We start from the raw sequence: 22878 nt of genomic DNA, 5'->3' as shown, positions 1-22878 counted from the left end.
CTATCTCCCCTTCTCCCAACCCCCACACATACTCATACCTACTGCACCAGCAGGCTATGGTCAAATATATGGAGGGCAAATACAAACAAAACTCCAGTAAGGCCCCAGGAGTAAAATTAATCCTGAGTGGAGGAAAGATAAGTGGGAACCCTTTCTAGAGAAGGTAACATTTCAGATGGGCTTATAAAAATGGGTCTGAGATTCCCTACTCAGTAAATGGTGCTGGGGTAACTGGCTGGCCATATGCAGAAGATCAAAACTGGACCCTTCCTAACACTTCCTAATATTCAAAAATTGACTCAAGATGAATTAAAAACTTAAATGTAAAACCTGAAAATCTAGGCAATACCATTCAGGACATAGGCACAGGCAAAGATTTCATGACGAAGACACCAGAAGCAATTTCCACAAAAGCAAAAATTGACAAATGAGATCAAATTAAACTAAAGAGCACCTGCACAGCAAAAGAAACTATCAACAGCCTACAGATAAAATGTATGCAAACTATGCATCTAACTAAGGTCTAATATCCAGCATCTATAAGAAATTTAAATAAATTTACAAGAGAAAAACAACCCCATAAAAAAGTGGGAAAAGAATATGAAGAGCTACTTTTCTTTCTTTTTTTTTCTTTTCCTTTCTTTCCTTCTCTCTCTCTTTTTTTTTTTTTTTTTTTTTTTTTTTGGGAAAAAGAGTCTCCCTCTGTTATCTTGGCTGGAATGCAGCGACACAATCTTGGCTCACTCCACCTCTTACTCCTGGGTTCAGGTGATCCTCCCACCTCAGCCTCCCAAGTAGCTATGACCATAGGTGCATGCCACCACATCTGGCTACTTTTTGTGTTTTCTTGCAGAGACGGGGTACCCAGGCTGGTCTCAAATTCCTAGCTATCAGCCCACCTTAACTTCCCAAAGTGCTGGAATTACAGGCATGAGCCACCACAGTCAGCGTATGAACAGATACTTTTCAAAAGAAGGCATACATGTGGCCAAAAATCATGAAAAAAGCTCAACATCACTGATCATTAGAGAAATGTAAATCAAAACCACAATGAGATACCATTTAACACCAGTCAGAATGGCTACTAAAAAGTCAAAAAAATAGCAGATGCTGGCGAGGTAGTTGAGAAAAAGGAATGCTTATTATACACTGTTGATGATAAATTAGTTCAGCCATTGTGGAAGTCAGTGTGGTAATTCCTCAAAGACCTAATGATAGAAATACTATTTGACCCAGCAATCCCATACCCAAAAGAATATAATTCATTCTATTATAAAGACACATGCATATGTTCATTGCAGCACTATTCACAATAGCAAAGACATGGAATCAAGCTAAATGCCCATCAATGATAGACTGGATAAAGAAAATGTGGTACATGTACATCATGGAATATTATGCAGCCAGAGAAAAGAATGAGATCATGTCGTTTGCAGGGACATGTATGGTGCTGGAAGTCATTATCCTTAGCAAGCTAACACATGAACAGAAAACCAAACACTACACATTCTCACTTGTAAGTGGGAGCTAAATGATGTGAACACATCGATACATAAAGGAGAATAATACACACTGGGGCCTTTTGGAGGGTGGAGAGTAAGAGAAGGGAGAGGATCAGGAAAAATAACTAATGGATACTAAGCTTAATATATGGGTGATGAAATAATCAGTACAACAAACCCCGATGATACAAGTTTTCTTATATAACAAACCTGCACTTGTATTCCTGAACTTAAATAAAAGTTAAAAATAAAACAAAATTTTTAAAAAGGGTATGATTTAAATAGGCAGAGATAGAAGGGAGGTGAAGGAATTCCTGGCTGAGGAAACTGCATAGACAAAGATACCTCAACACCAAGAAGCTGGAAGATTCAGCAAATAATTGAGTGTTGAAGTGAACAGGAAACTTGATGGGGCCCAGAAACATAATAAGCTACAAGTTGCTGCCATATTATAAGTAGGATGAGAATGCCACATGATGGAGGTTGGAATGAATCTTGCAGAGAGCAAGAATTCTAAAAAGATTTTCAAAAAAGAATAATTCAATTACAGTTGTATCCTAGAATGGTACAGGAAAGTCAATACATGCACTCTTATTTACCAAGAATTTTAAGTAAGAAATCAGCATTATGAGAGGATCAACATTCTCTTTTCCAAGAAAAGACTTCATTAACAAAATGTAACCTTAAAAACCTCTTTCTAGCCAGAAAAGGAAAATAGAGAGAGAGAATGAATACAAGCGTGACTTTTGAATTAGAATGATTAAAAGAGTTCTGTGCTCTGTCCTACCTACTCCATTAAATATAAAAAGAATTCTCCATTTTTAGTTCTCCATTATCCCTACTCACAATCTTAGCATTATAGATTTGAAGTGGAAAAATCTTAAGGATCATTTCATGCAATGTTTTTACTTTCTTTCTTGTTCTAAAATTATTTTTAATTAAAAAGGAATATATATATTAGTTCAAACATTGTAAAAATAGGCAAGATTGAAGATAAAAGATCCCTCTTTAGCACCACATTCTTATGCCCAGTCAACAAGTTATTAGAAGCTATCTATGTTTCTGTGACCTCAATATGTAAAGTAGGAAGGAAATGAGCCCTGAGGGAAGGGTCGTCTTGAAAGATTCTGAAGTCTGAATTAGTTACTTGTAATAATTCAGCAATACAGAAGTATTTGCTAATTTAGCATTTACCAGGTGTCAATAGGTATCCTACAAAAAAGTTGCTAATAAAACTAAGTTGGAGCCAGGCACAGTGGCTCGTGCCTGTAATCCCAGCACTTCAGGAGATGGAAGTGGGGTATCGATTAAGCCCAGAAGTTCAAGACGAGTCTGGGAAACATAATGAAACCCCATCAGCACAAAAAAAATACAAAAACTTAGCCAGCCATGGTGGTATGCACCTGTAGTCCCAGCTACCAGGGAGGCTGAGGCGGGAGGATCACTTGATCCCAGGAGGTCAAGACTGCAACAAACCGTGATCTCACAACTGTATTCCAGCCTGGGTTACAGAGTGAAACCCTATGTCAAAAAAAAAAAAAAAAAAAAAATTAGTTGGGAGATGCCTGGGCAATTTCTGAGTAAAGACAACCAACTGAGTATACAAACCTAATTTTTCTCCTTTCAGAAACCCTACAAACACTACTCAAAAAGGTTTTTTGTTAATTATAAACATTTAAGAATAGGAAGAAAAACAATATTTTGGAAGCTAGAAATTAGATGAATAAATGATAATGACTTAACCAACTCACAAAAACTAAATCCTAAGTCAGCAGTGCAGAGAACAAAGAGCCAACCTGATTTTTACTTCAGAATCCTGAAAGTATTTTGAAATTGATGGACCCAGTTACCTCTGGAAGTAGAGGTGGAGGGGTGTGTAGGGAAGCATTACCTTTATTCAGAGAAAAGTCTGCCCTTTGCCCCAGCTCCCAGGAAGCAACCTCTAAACCACTGGAATTTCCCAAGTGTTAGGAATATCTGTATTATTTATGATGGGCCCCTGAGACCACACCTGGTAAGTGTATGCTAATGAGGTGACGCAGAATGAGGGATGACCAGACAAAAAGACTAACCATGTGATCAAAACATGAGGCTTTGGGCAATCATGTAGGTGGTGATTCAATCAATCATATCTACATAATGAAGTCCCAGTAAAAACTATGGACAATGAAGCTTAGGTAAACTTCCCAAATTGGCAGTATTCTATGTGCATTGTCACATATCAACAACAGAAAGGTAATACATTCCTGAGGACCTGGAAGATTTGTCCTACTTCAGATTCTTCCCTACATGTCTCTTCCTGTGGCTGGCTCTTATTTGTATCCTTTTGCTACAATAAAACTGTAATGATATGTATAGTACTTTCCTGAGTTCAATGAGTTGTTCTAGTATATTATTAAATCTGAGAGAGTCTGTGTGAACTCTCAAATTTATAGCCAACTAGTCTGAAGTGAGGATGGCCCTGGGGGCCCCCAAATTTGCAAGTGTCATCAAAAAATATTGGGCAGAACTGTCAGTCTTGGAGGTCTGTGCCCTTAACCTCAAGCTTGGCCAAACTCCAGGTAAAGAGACAATGATATGTTAAGAAGATTAATCTTGATTTTTAAAATGTTTACAAATCAGTTAGAACTATAGGTCTCTCTATGCTCTGTGTTCCTGGGTAGTTGCTTCTACTCTCCCAATTCAGACAGAAGACTGGAGGTTTATTCTCTAGAAACAATGAATCACAAAGTCTCTGGACTGACAGATGCCAGGCACAGTTGAGGAGTATTCTGAAAATAGGAGAATTCAAATAATGTAAACATTCTGAATGTTGAGACCCCCAACCCTCTTCCCTGACTTGGTTCCTCATACACTGGGACCAATTCCTTTATCCTCCAGTAAAGAGACTAGAGATTCCCTCTATAGGAGACCTGATCAGTCCAAGAAGACAAGATACTGAAATTGGCACATCCAGATTACCCTATACTGTCATTCAGTCAACAGGCCCACCTACACATTCAGAGCATCCAATCAGCTTTCTAGTCTTTTACTCCTAAATATCAGCAGGCAGTCGAGGATTAGCAGTGATTTAGGGAAAGCTCCAATTTGTATAACAGAGTCACAGCAAGCAACAAAAATCTCAATGTGGAGGAAACACACTATGCATGGAAAATATGATTTGAGTAAAAAAGAAAGATAATCAGGGATAAGATATTATATCCATAAAATAAGAAAAAGATCCTATATTTCAAAAGAAATATTTGTAGAACAAAAAAAAAAACTCTGGGAAAATAAAAGCAAGTATAATAGCAAAAATGAAAACCACAATATAATAGCTAAAAATAAAGTTGAGGAAATCTCACACAATGCAAAGTAAAAAGGTAAATAGATATAAATTCAGAGAGGAAAAAGTAAGATAATTAGTGACCATTGCAGGAGGTCCACCATCTAGAGGAAAGGAGTTCCTGAAGGCAAGAGGAAAGAGAAAGGAAGAATCATCAATGAAATCTTTCAAGAAAATGAAGGACATGCGTTTCCAGAACTAAAACACCTGCCTAGTTAGTCAAAATAGACACACACCAAAGACACATTATTTGAAACCTCAGAATATCCAGGGAAGTAAGCTTTGAGGTGGATGTAGAGACATGTACAAAGGATGATAAATCAGATTGGTTTGGATTTCTCAGCAGCAACATTGAAAGCCAGAAGATAATTTGTTTTACATAAGAAAGAAAAATAATTCTAACCTACAATTTTATATCAAGAATCATATTGACTAATAATCAATGAGAGGGTAGAATAAAGGCATCTTCAGACACCAAAACAAAAAAAAAAATCTCCAGAAAAACATCAATCTCCCACACACTTTTCTTAAAAAAATCCAGAGGCTATGCTCTACCAAAACAAAAGAGTAAAGCAAGAAAGAAATAATCACAGGATTAAGCAACAGGAGGTCTATCTCCCCAGGGTGAAGAGGAAGGGAAATCCCAAATGGCAGCTGCATACCAGGCAAGGAAGGGCTTCCAGTCCAGACAAAAACAGGTCAGAAGGCTCCTGTCAAGACTGCTTCAAACAGATGATGCTGAGAGAAAATCTGATGTAAATAAACAAACCCAGAAAAGATTTACCCAACTAGTAGAAAATTGGGGGTTGAACTGGAGATAAACATATAGAAAACTAACAATAGTAATTCTAAATTCCAGAAAGAAACAAAAGGTTGTTCAAAAATAGAACAAAAACCATGTTTCTCTGTGTGGTTTAGCTACAAACTTCACTTAAATAGTCTTAATAATTTAAATACTAAATGCTACAATAACCCAAAATCATGACATAATTTTATAGGAAGTAGGGTTGGGGATTGTGTGTATGTGCATGTACATACCTATGAGAAAGTAAGAGAAAGAGAGACAGGGTAGGAGAATGAGCTAAATAAATTCTCATCTTTTAACGTGAGAGGTAAATAGATTAAAGCTAAGAAAAAAGAATACTCAGAGTAGCCATACCATCCTATTATTTCAAGATAGAGGTAGCTACTGAAAGAATCAGCTAAAAGATGCAAAGTGGTTGCCTCTGGTGAATGGGAAATGGAAAAGAAGAGAGGCTGGGGACTGTTGTGTATGTTAAGAAACCTCAGAACTATTTGACTTAACTATTTGTATGCAAACATAAAACTAAAAAAAAATCTAAATGAAAAAAATCAAAGAATTTAATTACAAGATGGGCTTTTAACACTCCCGTGTACATTGAGCATTTCCAAATGGGGGATAGCAAGATAGACTGCATTAGTTCCTAAACCTATTTGACTGTGAAAATAATTATTTTTTGTTTTTTTTTTCCTTTTTTTCTTTTTTCTTTTTTTTTTTTTTTGTAGAGAATGTCATAAGACTGGGTGGGGTACAACTTAGTTGATGTTAAATTTAAAATGCTGAAAGTTCTAAATTATGCCTATCCACTCCTAAAACATTATATTTTTAAAAATACAAAATGCTCACTGTGACTCAATTCAATAATGAGGTAGCATTTGCTTCATTCAATCACTTTAAGAATGAACTGCTTACAATGAGAACACATGGACACAGGGAGGGGAACATCACACACCAGGGCCTGTCGGGGGGTGTGGAGGGCTAGGGGAGGAATAGCAGGGGGTTGGGGAGGGATAGCATTAGGAGAAATACATAAAATAGATGATGGGGTGATGGATGCAATAAACCACTATGGCACATGTATACCTATGTAACACACCTGCATGTTCTGCACATATACCCCAGAACTTAAAGTATAATAAATAAATTTTAAAAAATAAAACAGAGAGAGTCTTAAAGAGAATTGCCGCCAAGGAATGAATAAATCGAAAACACACACACACACCAAAAGAAAGAGAGAGAGAGCGAGAGAAAGGGAAGGAGGGAAGGAAGGAAGGAAGGAAGGAGGGAAGGAGGGAAGGAGGGAAGGAGGGAAGGAGGGAAGGAGGGAGGGAGGGAGGGAGGGAAGGAGGGAAGGAGGGAGGGAGGGAGGGAGGGAGGGAGGGAAGGAAGGAAGGAAGGAAGGAAGGAAGGAAGGAAGGAAGGAAGGAAGGAAGGAAGGAAGGAAGGAAAGAAGGAACTGCTTCCTATGAAATAAATCTGATCTCAGGATGAAAACCGCAGGTGATTAAGTGATCAAGTTGAAAGTATTATTTCAGTATTTGCCCCATGAGTAGATATATTATAAAGTGAATAACTTTTATTTTTTAAGACAACTGAATCAGACTGAGATATCAAATAATACATTAAGCCAAATCTTCCAACTAATGTTACATTTGTTTTTGCTGTTCATACCGCAACATGAGAACACATCAAATTACTCACACTGCTGTTCTTTCATAAACAGAAGGCATTTTATGGGTGATGAACTTTCATAAAGAGCAGGATTTTCCAAAGCATTATTCCTATTCACTATTATTTCCTACTCACTATAGACTCCCAGACATGTAAAAAGAGTTTCCTTTAGAAGATTCTGATGTCAGTTTTAAAATACTAATGAGAGATAGCAAGGGCTCTTAATATCCAAAGATTTGATGTGATCAGAAATCCTCCCCCTGAATATTCGTAATTACAGAAAGAATAATAAAGGTCTTCTACTATGTCCGCTTTTAAAAGAAACAATTTCAGCAAAGTAGAACCTATTATTGCAAATATTTTATATTGGTGTTGCTTAAAATGCATCAAGTTCCTTACAGTCAAGCATTTCAGCCTAATTAGCCATCTAAATTAAAGGTGGGTGTTTGATAAAGTATGAATTGTTTCAAGATGAATTGGTGTTCTGAAAAATAATCCCTTGAACAAATAATTTAAGTTATATATCATGGATAACTTAAGTTACATAAAATGCATATTTTCTGGTGGAAAGTAGATAGTACAAGTTTATAAACATTTTTGTTCTGTTTAAGCTGGTAGATAATAAAAGCATGGGACACGAACCAGCTCAATACAAATTCACCTTCATTGAATTTTTGTCTCTTTTTATATAATTATTTACTATCTTGCTCAATGAAATAAATAGCAACAATGAGAATTGCTGAGTAAGAGCTAATGATTTAAATGCCTCTAAAAAGAAACTATTAGATCCTTCATCAACCCTAGAAAATTAGTTACAGATTAAATATTACCAGATACTTTGCCAACTCTTCCATTCAGCAAAGACAGAAACAAATTTTTTTTTTTTAATTTAGGAGTATCTCTAAGTTACAGGAATATAAGGGACAGAATGCTGAACATTATAATAGGTCCATCCATACTCTCTCCCCTCTGCCATGAGAGTGCTAAGGCCTAAGTTAAAGTAAAGACCCATTAGCCATTTGCTTTTATTACTTACCACTAACCAAAGTCTAGCCTTGATGTGGAAGGAAGGAAGCAGCAGTTTCTAAGAGTGGTCATGATTTCTGAGCCTTTCACTTTTTGCCCTCTTTAGGTAAGTCTTGGATAAGACTTCGACATCCCAGCATTTGAGCAGCTGGCTGCCATCCAAGAGTGATTCAGATGCTTGGAAGGTAATTGTCCTCTAAGCTTTTTAATTTTTCATTCTTTCTTTTTGTTAGCAATAGTTTCTCATAATTGACATGACACTCAGAAACAATTGGTCCTTGTCAATGGGCTCTAGAAATCGTCTGTTTATAATTTTCCAGTTAATGCTTCACAATCATAACCATCACATGACACTGCAACTGTTGGTCTGTCTTAGTCATTTGCAGCCAAATGCAAATGAATCTCAGACATATTCTGCTTGTTATAACTCTATTCATTGTGCTCTTTGGCCTAATCTTATCATTGTTAAGGGTTCCGTATGCTTTAGACACTGATTTGGATATTCAGGGTCCTTTGACTGAGTTTCCTTATTAAGAAATGATATTTCATATGCCTAAAAATGAATAATCTAGAATATTGCATTAACAATTCAGCTGACCAGTTTTAAATAAGATCATTTGGGATTGCCTTCAATTAAACTGGAGTCTATAAGTTTTATTTATGTATTTATTTTTTAACATAATATAAAATAAAAACAGCTCAAAGAATATGGTTTTTCTCTGTGTCAATGTACAAAATAATACAAAAACTTAAAAGAAAAACTTAGATAGGTTTATAAGGAGGCAGAGGAGTATACTTGCCTGACAGTTTTGTATACACTATAGTTAAGCAGAATAAAAGGTATTTATTGAGCATCTCACTTTGTTTAGCACTCACATGTTGAGCTCTGGCTAACAAGCCAGTCAATATTTTTTGTCCCTCCACCCTTCAGAAATGTCAAGTCCAGGAAAGAAAGAACTGGCAGCTTCCTTGTGTATTTACTTCTCAACTGAATTTTACAGAGAAATATGTGGAGAATAACTGATCTTGAACCCAAAAATGTCTCTGTACTTTTAAACTGAGTTTCTCAATCTATATTTAAAACAAAAATAGTATCTGCCTATCGCTTCACAGGGATCACCTAACAAGGTTTATATTTAACCTTGTTAAAATATGACAAGATTTAGATATACTTAAATATAACAAGGCTTATAACAGGATCTCTGTGTTCAAGCAAGGTTACTACAAAATTTAGAGATTTATCTTTATGAGGACAGAACTTTTAAAAATAGCATCTTAGTGCTGGAGAGGATGTGGAGAAATAGGAACACCCTTACACAGTTGGTGGGAGTGTAAATCAGTTCAACCATTGTGGAAGACAGTGTGGTGATTTCTCAAGGATCTAGAAATAGAAATTTCATTTGACCCAGCAATCCCATTATTGGGTATATACCCAAAGAACTATAAATCATTCTACTATAAAGACACATGCAAACATATGTTCATTGCAGCCCTGTGTACAATAGCAAAGACTTGGAACCAACCGAAATGCCCATCAATTATAGACTGGCCAAAGAAAATGTGGTACATATACAGCATGGAATACTATGCAGCCATAAAAAATGATGAGTTCGTGTCCACTTGGATGAATCTGGAAACCATCATTCTCAGCAAACTGACATAAGAACAAAAAGCCAGGCACCGTATGTTCTCACTCATAGGTGGGTGTTGAAAAACAAGAGCACATGGACCCAGGGAGAGGAGCATCACACACTGGGGCAGTTGGGGGGTGGGTAGGGGAGAGACAGTGAGGGAAGGGGAGGGAGGTGAGGGTAGGGAGGGATAACATGGGAAGAAATGCCAGATATAGTATGCACCTAAAGTTAAATAAATAAATTATTTTTAAAAATAGCATCTTGGATTCAGACTGTGAAGCAGTCATTGAAGTAAATAATACTTGTTTTTATTATTCAAAAAGTTATAAAAATCTGCAGCAAACTGACACAAGAAGAGAAAGCCAAACATTGCATGTTCTCACTCATAGGTCGGTGTTGAACAATGAGTGGACTCAGGGAGAGGAGCATCACACACTGGGGGCAGTTGAGGGGGTAGGGGAAAGACAGTGGGGGGGGAGGGAGGAGAGGGTGGGAAGGGATAACATGGAGAGAAATGCCAGATACACTATGCACCTAAAGTTAAATAAGTTAATTTTTTAAAAAGTAATCAAGGTAATCCCAGCACTTTGGGCAGTGAGGCAGGCAGATCATTTGAAAACAGTGGTTCAAGACCAGCCAGGCAAACATGATCAAACTCCATCTCTATTAAAAATACAAAAAATTAGCTGGGTATAGTGTCACATGACTGTAATCCTGGCTACTGGAGAGGCTGAGGCATGAGAATCAGTTGAACTCAGGAGGCAGAAGTTGCAGTGAGCCAAGATCACACCACTGCACTCCAGCCTGGATGATGGAGCAAGACTTTGTCTCAAAACAAGACAAAAAGAAGTAATTTTTTACAATGCACTTTGTGAGGCTGAGGTGGGCAGATCACTTGAGGTCAGGAGTTCAAGTAAGCCTGGCCAACATGGTGAAACCCCATCTCTACCAAAAATACAAAAATTAGCTCAGCATGGTGGTTGGCACCTGTAATCCCAGCTACTCAGGAGGCTGAGGCAGGAAAATCACTTGAATCTGGGAGGCAGAGATTACAGTGAGCCAATATCATACCACTGCACTCTAGCCTGGGCGACAGAGAGAGATTCCATCATAAAAAATGAAAAAGAATAAACAGACAAATTGGACTTCAAGAAAGTTTTAAAATTTTGTACATCAAAAGACCGTATTAACAAAGTAAAAAGACAGTCTGTAGAATGGGGAAGAATATTTGCATATATCTGATAAGCGATGAGTATCAAGAATATAGCAAAAACTCCTAAAACTCAACAACAATGAAAGACCCAATTCAAAAATGAGCAAAGGACTTAAATAAACATTTCTTCAAAGAAGATGTACAAATGGCCAATAAGCACATAAAAAGATGCTCAACATCACTAATCATAAGGAAAAAATGAAAATCAAAACTACAAGATGTTGCCTCATACTGATTGGTATGGGTACTATCAAAAACATACGAACAGAAAAAAATAAGTGTTGATAAGAATGTGGAGAAACTGGAACCTTTGTGCACTATTGGTAGGAATGTAAAATAGCACAGCTACTGTAGAAAACAGTATGGCAGTTCCTCAAACAATTAAAACTGCAATTCGCATATGGGCCAGCAATTCCCCTTTGGGTATATATCTAAATGGACTGAAAATAGGGTCTTAAACAGATATTTGTACCCCCATGTTCATAAGCAGCATTATTCACAATAGTTAAAAAAAATGAAAGCAATCCAAGTATCCACTAATAGATTAATGGCAAAACAGATAAGCAAAATCTGGTATATACATATGACAGAATATTATTCAGCCTTAAAAAGGAAGGAAAATCTGATATAGGCTACAAGATGGATGAACCTTGAGGACATTATGCTAAATTAAATAAGACAGTCTATAAAAAGGTAAATACTGTATGTTTCCACTGATACGAGGTACTTAGAGTAGTCAAAGACAGTAAAATTGTGGTTTCCAGGGGCTGAGGGGAGAATGAAATGGGGAATTATTGTTTAATGGTGTATACTTTCAGTTTTATAAGATGAAACAAGTTATGAAAATAATGGTGGTGACGAATGTAGTTAATACCATTGAACTGCATACTTTAACAAGGCTAAGGTAATAAATTTTATGCTATGTGCATTTTACCATAAGTTTTTAAAAGTAGAAGAGAAAAGCACTGGGAAATAGAAATGTTGTTAGCAATTTAAGTATAGATAGATAAAAATATCTGTAGATCTAAAACTTATCAGCACAGTTAACATATAGTCTCAAGTTGATACATAAATTAATTTTAATTAAAAAACAATTCAGGATATAATCTAAAAATAAAAATTATCAAAAGTCTTAAAACAAAGATAATTCCCAAATACTTATTGAGTATCTGTGCAGTTAAGGCACTGGTGTAGGCATACATATACAAACCTCAGGAGACTCATGTGTATTGCTTGCAATAACATGGTAGGATGACATCATCCATGGCTTATAGAGAGACCTCTGTACCAGTGTAATGCATTATATCTCCCAAAGAATTTGTAAACTGTGCTGACTTAGCCCACTCTTCTTGTCTTCTACTTCTTTTCCATCAGTATTGCCAGCTATGTCTCTGTCCATGAAATATTTAATGAGAAAAATTGCCAAAATTTCATTCTTGAGTTATAATCAGATCCATTAGCTCTATGCAAAACTCATTGGTGGGTTAAAAATACATAATATATACTTGTGCTTAAAGCAAAACATGCATCCAAATTTAGTTATTGGAACAAAGGCAAGTTAAATTCAGTGAGTGCATTAGGCTGGTGAGTTATTCAAGGTCATTTACTCACTAGGGCAAAACTAGAGATCTGAATTGCCCAGAAGTTTAGGTTTGATCATTCTCTCTTTTAAGCTTGGCTATAAAGTCAAAGGGCTTCACATTTTTTCTCAATGCTTTGTGTCATCTTAATAAACACTGCCCACATAATAAGAACAAAAAATGTTAATTATATACATGTATGTTCAAAATGAAAATATCCACTGAAGTAGAACTATTTGGGGTCAGCTGTTTCCCATTCAAATGCAAACAAAAAGACCAATTCACTCACCTGTAAAATTGCGTAAGGTGAGCTCTGACGACCAGCAGGAACAGTGTATCTTAAGATGACTCTGACATAAATATAAATAACATCCAGAGCATCATTTCCTGAAACCTGGCTCATATAATACCAGTTCTGAAAAGTACTTTAAGAAAATGTTTGGAGGTTGATACCTGCGGGAAATCCTGCTTACACACATCATTTATGAGAGATAAGCCGCTCACATTAGTTCCCCAGAGGCTTCAGAAACTTGTTATTTTTGTGTAATTCAGTCTTTTCCAAAAACATATTTCTTCATTAACAGAACCAGCACTCCTTGGTATACACTTTGGGGAATACTGCTCTAAAAAACTCCAAGTATTCATTGTATTCAAATACAGTATGATTCTAGACCTTATGAAATCAAAAGCTAGAGGCCTTTCTTATCCTTTGAAACCTTTGACTTCAGCAGTCCCCACTTCATGGCCAAGCTTACTCAACCTCAAGCTACCATTATGAAAAGGAGAAAATACTGAAAGTTGTGCTGGTTTCCCATTTTATTTACCATCTAATTTAAACTCAATCTCCCGTTCTGTTTTTAATAAGCTTATGTCCCTTTCTACGATCTCTTAGTTTCAGACTGGGATTCTATTTCTGGCATTCTAGATTATGGCTAGCCAAATCCATGACTACCTTCTGATACTGAACTCTTTTTTTACTCAGTGTATAGCTTTTACCTTTGATCCTGTGCAGAAGCCTGTCAATTTAAACGTATCTCTACTTTGGGCTCATCCTCCCTCCTGCCTGTGAAAAAAGGCAAACCTCAAAGTGTGACAAGGAGGATATGCTCCATAGAGACAGAGAAATCCAATGACGTTTCTTGCAGCTTGGATTCATCCACCAATCAATGAAGAAATGCTCAAAGAACTCCTTCTGTCCTCAAGACATTATGCTAAGAGCTATGGAGAATTTAGCAGAAAGCGTCATGGCAAGGCACTTCATTTTGAGTTATGTTTTGGGAAGAAATTGGCCCAGGAAGCAAGGGAGAAATCTGTGATTCAATAACGTGAGGTTCCCCCTTCTATGACTGTAAATTACAAGGTTTTAAGAATGGTTTTAGGCCAGGTACAGCAGCTCATGCCTATAACCCCAGCATTTTGGAAGGCCAAGGCAGGAGATCTCTTGATCCCAGGAGTTTGAGAGCAGCCTGGGCAACGGACTGAGACCCATTACTACAAAAAAAATTTAAAAATAGCCAGATGTGGTAGTACATGCTTGTGGTCCCAGCTACTCAGGAGGCTGAGGTGGGAGGATCATTTGGACCTTGGGAGGTCAAGGCTGCAGTGAATCATGATCCCACCACTGCACTCCAGGCTGGGCGACAGAGCAAGACCCTGTCTCAAAAAAAGAAAAAAAGATTTTAACCGAATATTTTCTTTTTGTCCCTAAGACTGTCCCTGACCTGTTTGATGCTATTCTTACATGACATCTTTTGGTGATAAAGACAACATGCAACACATGCTGTTAAAAAAGAAAGGCATTTTTAGGTGAGGTGCAGTGGCTCATGCCTATAATCCCAGCACTTTGGGAGGTCAAGGCGGGCAGAGCACCTGAGGTCGGAAGTTTGAGACCAGCCTGGGCAACATGGTGAAACTCCATCTCTACTAAAAAATACAAAAAAAAATTAGCCTGGCATTGTGGCGGTCACCTGTAATCCCAGCTACTCGGGAAGCTGAGGCAAGAGAATTGCTTGAACCCAGGAGGTGGAGGTTGCAGTGAGCTGACATCATGCCATTGCACGCCAGCCTGGGTGACAGAATGAGACTCCATCTCAAAAAAGAAAAATTAAAAATTAAAAAAAAAGAAAGGCATTTTTAAACCAGTATCTCCACTCTTAACGACCTCTGGATAGCCTCTAGAGTAGCAATCTAGGAGACATGTATATAAAATGGCACATTGTGAGATTGATTACCTTGTGTAACTATTAGAAGCTCCTTTGAAGTATGCAGCAATGAATTTTTAGCTTCACTTCCTAAGAACTCAGTATAGCCACAATGAAAGTGAATAGTAAATTTCCTTTGGTTATGACATCTGATAAAATAGAGTCCCTTCATAGAATGCATAATGCCTGCATTATTTTTGTAGACATAGCCTTGCCAAAAGATGGTCTTCAAAGTTGATGTTACAAAAGGAGAGAGTAGTATTGTGTCAATATTATGTACAAAAATCATGACGCATGTCCAATTATCATGAAAACATGTCGTGTAATTTATTTTCTAAAGATACAACAGAGATTATAAATTCCTTAAAAAGTAGAATTCTGTGGCATAATTTTGCATCCCACATGGTATCTCACATAGACCCTTGGGCATAGTAAGCATGTGATAAACTTGTACTGAATATGTAAATGAGTCAAGAAGTGAGTGAGACACTGAGTGCATGAATGATTCAATTAGTGAAGAAATAAAAATGCAATAAAGTCTTCATATAAATAAGCTTGTAGACACTTGTATGCTACCCGCTAAATAAGAAGGTGTGAAATAATTAAAGAGAAAAGAATATCCAGAAAAGCTGAAAGCAACTACTGGAAAACGTTTTTTTGTTTACTTGTTTGTTTTAAGTAATAAGGGAAACTTTTGAGGTAGCACTCAATCTGGACCCTGTCTCACAAAAGCCAAGATCCTGACAAATCCCTTCTACTTACCAATGTGTTTTGTTAAAGTCATTTCCTGGTTATTAGCTTGTAAATGAAGCAGCTAGCATTACGGAAAACATATTAGGGAAGAAAAAATAATTTTATACTTCTGGTAAGAACAGATCAAATGTTCTCATTAGCTTCTGCTCCCTCCCAAAAACCCTCAAAAATATCACTAAAGAATTAAAAAAGAAAAAAAAGAGAGAGAATGAGAGATGGTAACGGCAAGAAGACTTTGTAAACCCAGAAAATAAATGGGCAAGAAGTAATTGATTTAGCAGATCTAAGAAAGTTAAATCCTAAACTGGCAGTGGGGAAACTGAGAGCCAATCAAATTTACAGGTAGAGCTCCCAAATGCCCAAAAATTATGATATCTTGTTCCCCTGGACGAAGGGTGAAGGTGGGCCTAAAAATAAGATAATCACCTAGAAGCCAATTTAAGAACTAGCTAAAACCCCAGATTCCCTCTCTTGGGAGTTTGCCTCTCTCTGCAGAGAATAAAACGGAGGGTTTCTAGACTAACATATACCAAAGTTGAAGGCAGGGACACCTTATCCAAAACTGAGAAGTTAGGTCACCATATGATTATTAAATGTTTAAATCTTTTCTTCTTCCCCTATTCAATTCCCAGAGTGCAATCAGCAGGTTGGAATCTCATCAAATCTTAAGGAAAGACCTAAAGATACTGATGAAGAAGGATGTTTCATCAATAAACAGCCCACGTCAACCCATATAGCAGGATTTCTCAACCTTGGCGCTTTTAACATTTGGGACCAGAAAATTCTTTGTTATGGAAAGCTGTGCACTGTAGAATGTCTAGTAGTAGTACCTGTGGCCTCTACCCACTAGATGCCAAGTAGTACTCCCAACCTCTCCAGTCATGACAAACAGAAATGTCTCTAGACATTGCCAAATTCCTATAAGGAGCAAAATCACTCTTATTTGAAAATCACTGCTTTATAGTGAGGCTCATATTTGACAATTCCCTCTCATATACTCAGAGTTTCAAATCAGCTTCTTAGATATTAATGGATACTAGTTGAAGTTATGCATGGTGTTATGCATGATACTAGTTGAAGTTATGCAGATACACTTACAATTTATGCTTGAATGAACCATTTAAAAAGCATAGTGTGATTTAGTTGTTTTCAAGTAAGATGATTTTATGTAATCTAAATATTTAAAATATCTAACACATATCATCTAAAAAGTATCTCAAAAAAACTAAAAAGAAGAGTAAAAAACTAAAAGTAAAAAGAGTATCTCAAAAAAACTAAAAAGTAGAAAACAAAAACAAAACAAAACTATTAACATGGTATACCTATGGGCAATAAATTGGGATTTACTTTACCCCATAAACATCTAAATAGTTTGCTCTTTCTCACTAAAGGAACATTTTTTATCTTAATAATAATAATAATCTTTTTAAAATCTCATTATACATGTCAATGAAAATAGTCAAACTCTATAAAATAGTTGAAGAGATTTATTCTGAGCCAAATGTGAATGACCATGGCCCATGACACAGCCCTCAGAAGATCCCAAGAACATATGCCTGACGTGGTCAGGACACAGCTGGTTTTATAGGTTTGGAGGAGACATGAGACATCAATCAAATACATGTAAGATGTACACTGGTTTGGAAAGGCAGGACAACTCAAAGTGGGGAGTTTCCAGGCTATAGGTAAATTTAAAAATTTTCTGGTTGATGGTTGAGTTTATCTAAAGACCTGGGATCAACAGAAAGAAAATGTTGGATTAAGATAAAGGAGCAGGGAGACCGAAGTTTTATTGTGCAGAAGAAACATTCAGATAGCAGACTTCAGAGAGAATGGTTACAAAAATTTCTTATTGACTTAAAAGTTTGCCTAACTCTTAGCTAATTAACTACTGGATCTGGAAAGAAAAAAAAGAAGGAGAAGAAGGGTATTCTCTACAGAATGTAGATTTTTCCCACAAGAGACGACTTTGCACGGAAATTTCAAGATATGACAAGGAAATATGTTTGGGCTTAAAATATTTTTATTTCCATCCTTATTTGTTATGTGATGTTATGCCAGAGTCAGGTTGGAAAGTAGGCCATGTTATATACGGTTAAATAAAACACCTCTGATGACACTTTATGATTTGCAGGGCATGATTCCCTAGGTCCCTTAGGTAGGATTTGGGCAAGATAAGAAACAAAAGGTCAGAGTTTAGTCCTCATACATAATCAAGAGAAGTGAATAAACCAAGTGGACTCTCCTGAAATGCCTCTGAGGTTCTGGTCTTTAAGAGATGAGCGAGCATCTGATAGAGAGCAGTGGCTCACTCCTGTAATCCCAGTACTTTGGGAGGCCGAGGTGGGTGGATCACCAGGTCAGGAGATCAAGACCAACCTGGCCAACATGGTAAAACCCAGTCTGCACTAAAATACAAAAAAATTAGTGGGGCATGGTGGCACGTGCCTGTAGTCCCAGCTACTCAGGAGGCTAAGGCTGGGGAATCGCTTGAACCCGGGTGGCAGAGAATGCCATGAGCCAAGATCATGCCACTGCACCACAGCGTGGGTGACATAGCAAGATTCCATCTCAAAAAAAAAAAAAAAAAAAGAGAGAGAGATGAGCATCTGACATCAGGTGGAATTTTACTACCTTTCACACTGTTTACAAATTTCAATGCCAGTTACAAATTAAAAGAGGAAGAAAACCTTTGTTATTAGGCCATATCACTATGTGAAATACATTCTGAATGTAAGGAAAAACTTTTTAATGAGAACCATACAATTTCAGATGGAAAGGAACCTCAGAAGCCATCTGTCAATCTCCTGCCCAAGGAAGGAATCACCACTTGAAGATTCCTAGAACACGTTCAAGGATAAGAGGCCACTGTTTTTTGAAGAAGATGGTTCACTTGTTAATCACCTAGAAAGGTACCCAAGTCTGATTGTATAACTTTTACATACTAGTCTAGCCTTTAAAGAGGAAAAAAGTGTTTTTCTCTCTAATCCATCAGTTTCAGTTCAAGAATTCTGGACTCCTTTGTCATCTATGTAGTTCTGCAGTCCCTAATATATGTCTAAGCCTCTATCTAACGCCCTTCAAACACATCCTAGTCATCTAGGTAGCTGGTGTTTTTGAAGGTGAAGTGTATCTTGCATTAAATTGGGCATTGGGTATATGAACTAATCTTTTTTTTTTTTTTTTTTTTTTGAGACAGAGTCTTGCTCTGTGGCCCAGGCTGGAGTGCAGTGGCATGATCTTGGCTCACCCCAACCCATGCCTCCCAGGTTCAGGTGATTCTCCTGCCTTAGCCTCCTGAATTGCTGGGATTACAAGCATGTGCCACTATACCCTTTCACCATGTTGGCCAAGCTGGTATCAAACTCCTGACCTCAGATGATCTACCTGCATCAGCCTCCCAAAGTGCTGGGATTACAGGCGATATAGGCATGAGCCACTGTGCCTGGCCTTTATAAACCAATCTTAATGGGTTATATCAACTAATTATCCCACACATGAAGCCTTTCACCAGCATTTTCCTTGCCATGGATAAGAAAGCTCCACCTTTCACCAATATCCCTCTACCAAACCATGATCTACAACCTACTCCAAGACCATTAGAGCAAAGGCACAAAGATCATCTACCTTCCCTACACATACCTACTTGGAGATATTTCTAGACTAGAGCAAAGTATAGTAACTCTGACTACAATAACAAACTAAGGTCAGGTCACACTCAATTTACTTGTATTCTTAGGAAAAACTCCAGAGCCGATAACTGAGTTCTTATCCTTATGTTTAGAGTGGTTGCTAACTGAAAATTATAGGAGCTTCCAGTAATTAAAATTGTCACCCAAAACCAGAGTCCATCAGTTACTCTGAACACTGAAAACTTCTTGTACAAATATTATGGCTAATCTGAAACCTATTCGTTTCTTTTAATCATTTTTAAGTCTCTGACCCAACTGAGTAAAAGTCATTTTAAAGTTAAATTTACAACTACTTTTACAAGACAATGCAACATTTGAAGAATCATTAAATTTTTTATTATCCCTCAGCAAAATTTTGTTTTCTTCCCCTCCTTCCCTATTCATTCCCAGTTGAAAAATCCTGGCTTCCAGCCACCCAAAGTCTTGGAGGAGTTCTTATTCAGCCACCCACTCCCCACTGCTAGCCATGGTGTGCCAAACAGAAATGTTTACTCATGCCATGATAACTGCCTTCTTAGAAGTTTTCCAACCTCTCTTGTGTTACAGTTTGGGGGTGTTACAAGGCCAATGATTTGCATGGGGTATAGAAGATTCTGACATCCCCTAGAAAGAGCCTAATCATCTGGCACTTTTCTGTACATCATCTGGCAATAAACACCATCTGCATTTCAGCAAAGAAACTCTTTGCTGTGCCTTAGGAAGTTTCTGAACTCCTAGCGGTGATTAAAAGTAATTATTTCACCCAGATTTTCTTTCTACCTACCAGTGTAGAAACCCTTTTCCTCCAGGATGGTATCTCCCAATCCAGAATCCTTAGGGACTCTGTATGGTTTTTGTGTGTTTGTGGAGGTTGGCAACAAGAAATGAGTACTATGCCACTGCTCTAAGGTTGCATGGTACCATCTGATAGACAGCTTATAAGTCTAAAACTATGGGTTTCCTGAAAAACACTAGGAACGGAAATGAGAAGGAGAGACAGATCAGGAAGTGGAACAAAGGAAGAAGCAGAGAAACTGAAAAAATTGCAAACCATCTCACTAACATACAGTAAATATCAGTTTTAGGAGCTCTGCAAACACGTCTGCACCTCTGTTCAGGTCAGCCTCCCCAGGTTCCTCTTCAGATTGGGCCAGGTAGGCTCAGCCTCTGCCCTCACACTCATTGCTCTGCGGAGGCTGAGGCTCTTTTCTGAGCCTGTGTGGGGATCTCCTCAGACATAGCCAAACTGGAGAGCTGATGCAGCCCAGGCCTGAGAACAGCGGGGACTAGACAGTTTGTCTAATTCTCTGAACATAAACTTGACAGGAGGTTCTTTGAGTTACTAAGCAACTGAACATCTGACATGAAGCCTTTTAACAACCTTTTCCATAGATTAGTAAAAGTTCCCAGAACAAATTCATGTCTGGTCCAGTGAAGAAAGAAGAAGGAAACAGAGGTAGCCAAAAAAGGGGGTGGGAAAGGAAAGCCAAGATGGGAAAAGGCATTTGCTTATCCTTGTGACACATAGAAGCAGGAGGAAGAGGAAGGCACATAAATGGAGGCACTTGGGTGAGAACTGGAGGCATCCAAGGAAGGAAAATATGAATAAAGTGTGGTACAAAATGATCCAGAATGGCATCTGTCGCAAGCTCTAGGAAGTAGTCTTACAACAAAAAGAGAACTTCTAAGGTTTTCATTTGTTATGTAGAAATTTAGATCCTTCTTCCATTTTGTTATAATCATCCCCACTCAAGCACTCACCACAAGTAAAAGGCTACCACAAAAATCTGTAAGGATAAGACACTAATGGGCTTGACAATTTCGTGAAAACAGATAAGGAATGACTTGGAAAGTTCTCAATTTATAACTTAATGTCCTGGGTAAGCTGCCTCCCTGTTGCCCCTAGAATCGCTCTCTTTCTTTTCTACCTTACTCTGCTGTCTCCAGGGTACAGACAATCAGGGATTGAATTGTTTATGGAGAATTTTAAAACAATAATAAACTGACCAAGAGTCAACCTGCTTTACATTAACACCATGGCTAAAATTCTTAAAGTAAGAATTACTGCAGTTTTAACAATATATATGTAAGCCTCCAATTCTCTCTCTTTTTTAAATGTTCTTTTTAAACACATTTTATTTGCTGGCCACGGTAGCTCACGTCTGTAATCCTAGCACTTGGGAGGCTGAGGTAGGTGGATCACGAGGTCAGGAGTTTGAGACCAGCCTGGCCAACATAGTGAAACCCTGTCTCTACTAAAAATACAAAAATTAGCCAGGCATGGTGGCACATGCCTATAGTTCCAGTACTCAGGAGGCTGAGGCAAGAGAATCACTTGAACCCAGGAGGCGGAGGTTGTGGTGAGCCAAGATCACGCCACTGCACTCCAGCCTAGGCAACAGAGCAAGACTCCAACTCAAAAACAAACAACAACAAAAAAAAACCCTTGTATTCACATGGGAGTTAATTCAGAGAGCTTCTAGTTATACTATCAGTTCTAACACACTTAAAGTCAGCTACATTCCTTCCCAGGATACATTCTAAGGGTCTAGACCCATTCAGGAGCAGTTCCTGCCTCTGGCCTCCAGAGAGCTACCTATTCCTTGTTTAAACAGTAGATTAGAAACTGAGTGTCAAAAGGAAGAACCAAAACTTGAGTTACATCAGTTGTGTCATTCTTTATGGACACTTGGGACTTTTAATTTATGTTTAAAATTTAAAACAGTTGTGTATTAATCCATTCTCACGCTGCTATGAAGAAATACAGGAGACTGGGTAAAAGCAGGAATGAGAGGAAGGCACATAAATAGAGACACTTGGGTGAGAGTTGGAGTCATCCAGGGAAGGAAAATATGAATAAAGTATGGTACAAAATGATCCCAGAATGGCATTTGCTACAAGCTCTGCACTCTGCCCTCTGGCTTCTGATTGGGTTCATACAGGACCACTGGCTTGAGATCAGGAAAAGAGAAGAATGAAGTTAGGGCATTTATCTCTTCTCCTCCCCTCAGGCTTGCTCTAATTTGGCAACATCCTTTGACTTAGACGAGAGGTCACAGCTCTCATCAGAGGCCCTTCCCACACAGCTGGTTCTCAACATTCTCTTTCTTCTCTTCTCCACCCATCATCCCTCCCTCCTGGAATATAATTATTGCTTGCCCGTCTGTCTTGCCAGTTCAGACCCGGGGATGGAACGACACTGCCCTCACCTTACTAGCCTAAGAATATTGCACTACCCTTTGTACTTTACCTATACCATGCCTATACCTTTAAAAATTTAGTTTTAACTCTCAAAATTACCCAAGTTTCATCTGTCAACTGTTTCCTGCTGACATCCTGAACAATATATATATCCTGACTCCTCATAACCCCAATTTCCATCACTTTTCATTATCCTAGACATCAAATGGAAAATTTTGTCCTCCTCAAATATGTATATTCTAATTCCATAGGCTCTGAGGATCATGGAAATGGAGCAGTTGATATTAGTTATTTAATTG

General features: G+C 37.8%; 1 protein-coding gene across 3 annotated transcripts in view; it reads right to left on the bottom strand.

Annotated features, from left to right (window-relative positions):
* AKAP6 (A-kinase anchoring protein 6) overlaps positions 1–22878 on the bottom strand; it is a 549073-nt gene that overhangs the window by 443218 nt on the left and 82977 nt on the right. The window contains exon 2 of one of the 3 annotated variants that reach the window (XM_054239865.2): positions 2906–3023. The exons of the other annotated variants lie outside the window; for them this stretch is intronic. The gene's annotated coding sequence lies outside the window, so the exon portion shown is untranslated. The remainder of the gene's footprint in view (positions 1–2905; positions 3024–22878) is intronic. 3 annotated transcript variants of the gene reach the window in all.

The sequence above is a fragment of the Callithrix jacchus genome, chromosome 8 (assembly GCF_049354715.1).
Source record: "Callithrix jacchus isolate 240 chromosome 8, calJac240_pri, whole genome shotgun sequence".
Classification (NCBI taxonomy): domain Eukaryota; kingdom Metazoa; phylum Chordata; class Mammalia; order Primates; family Cebidae; genus Callithrix; species Callithrix jacchus.
The sequence above is the reverse complement of the archived record's forward strand: the minus strand, read 5'-3'. Positions and strand labels throughout refer to the sequence as shown.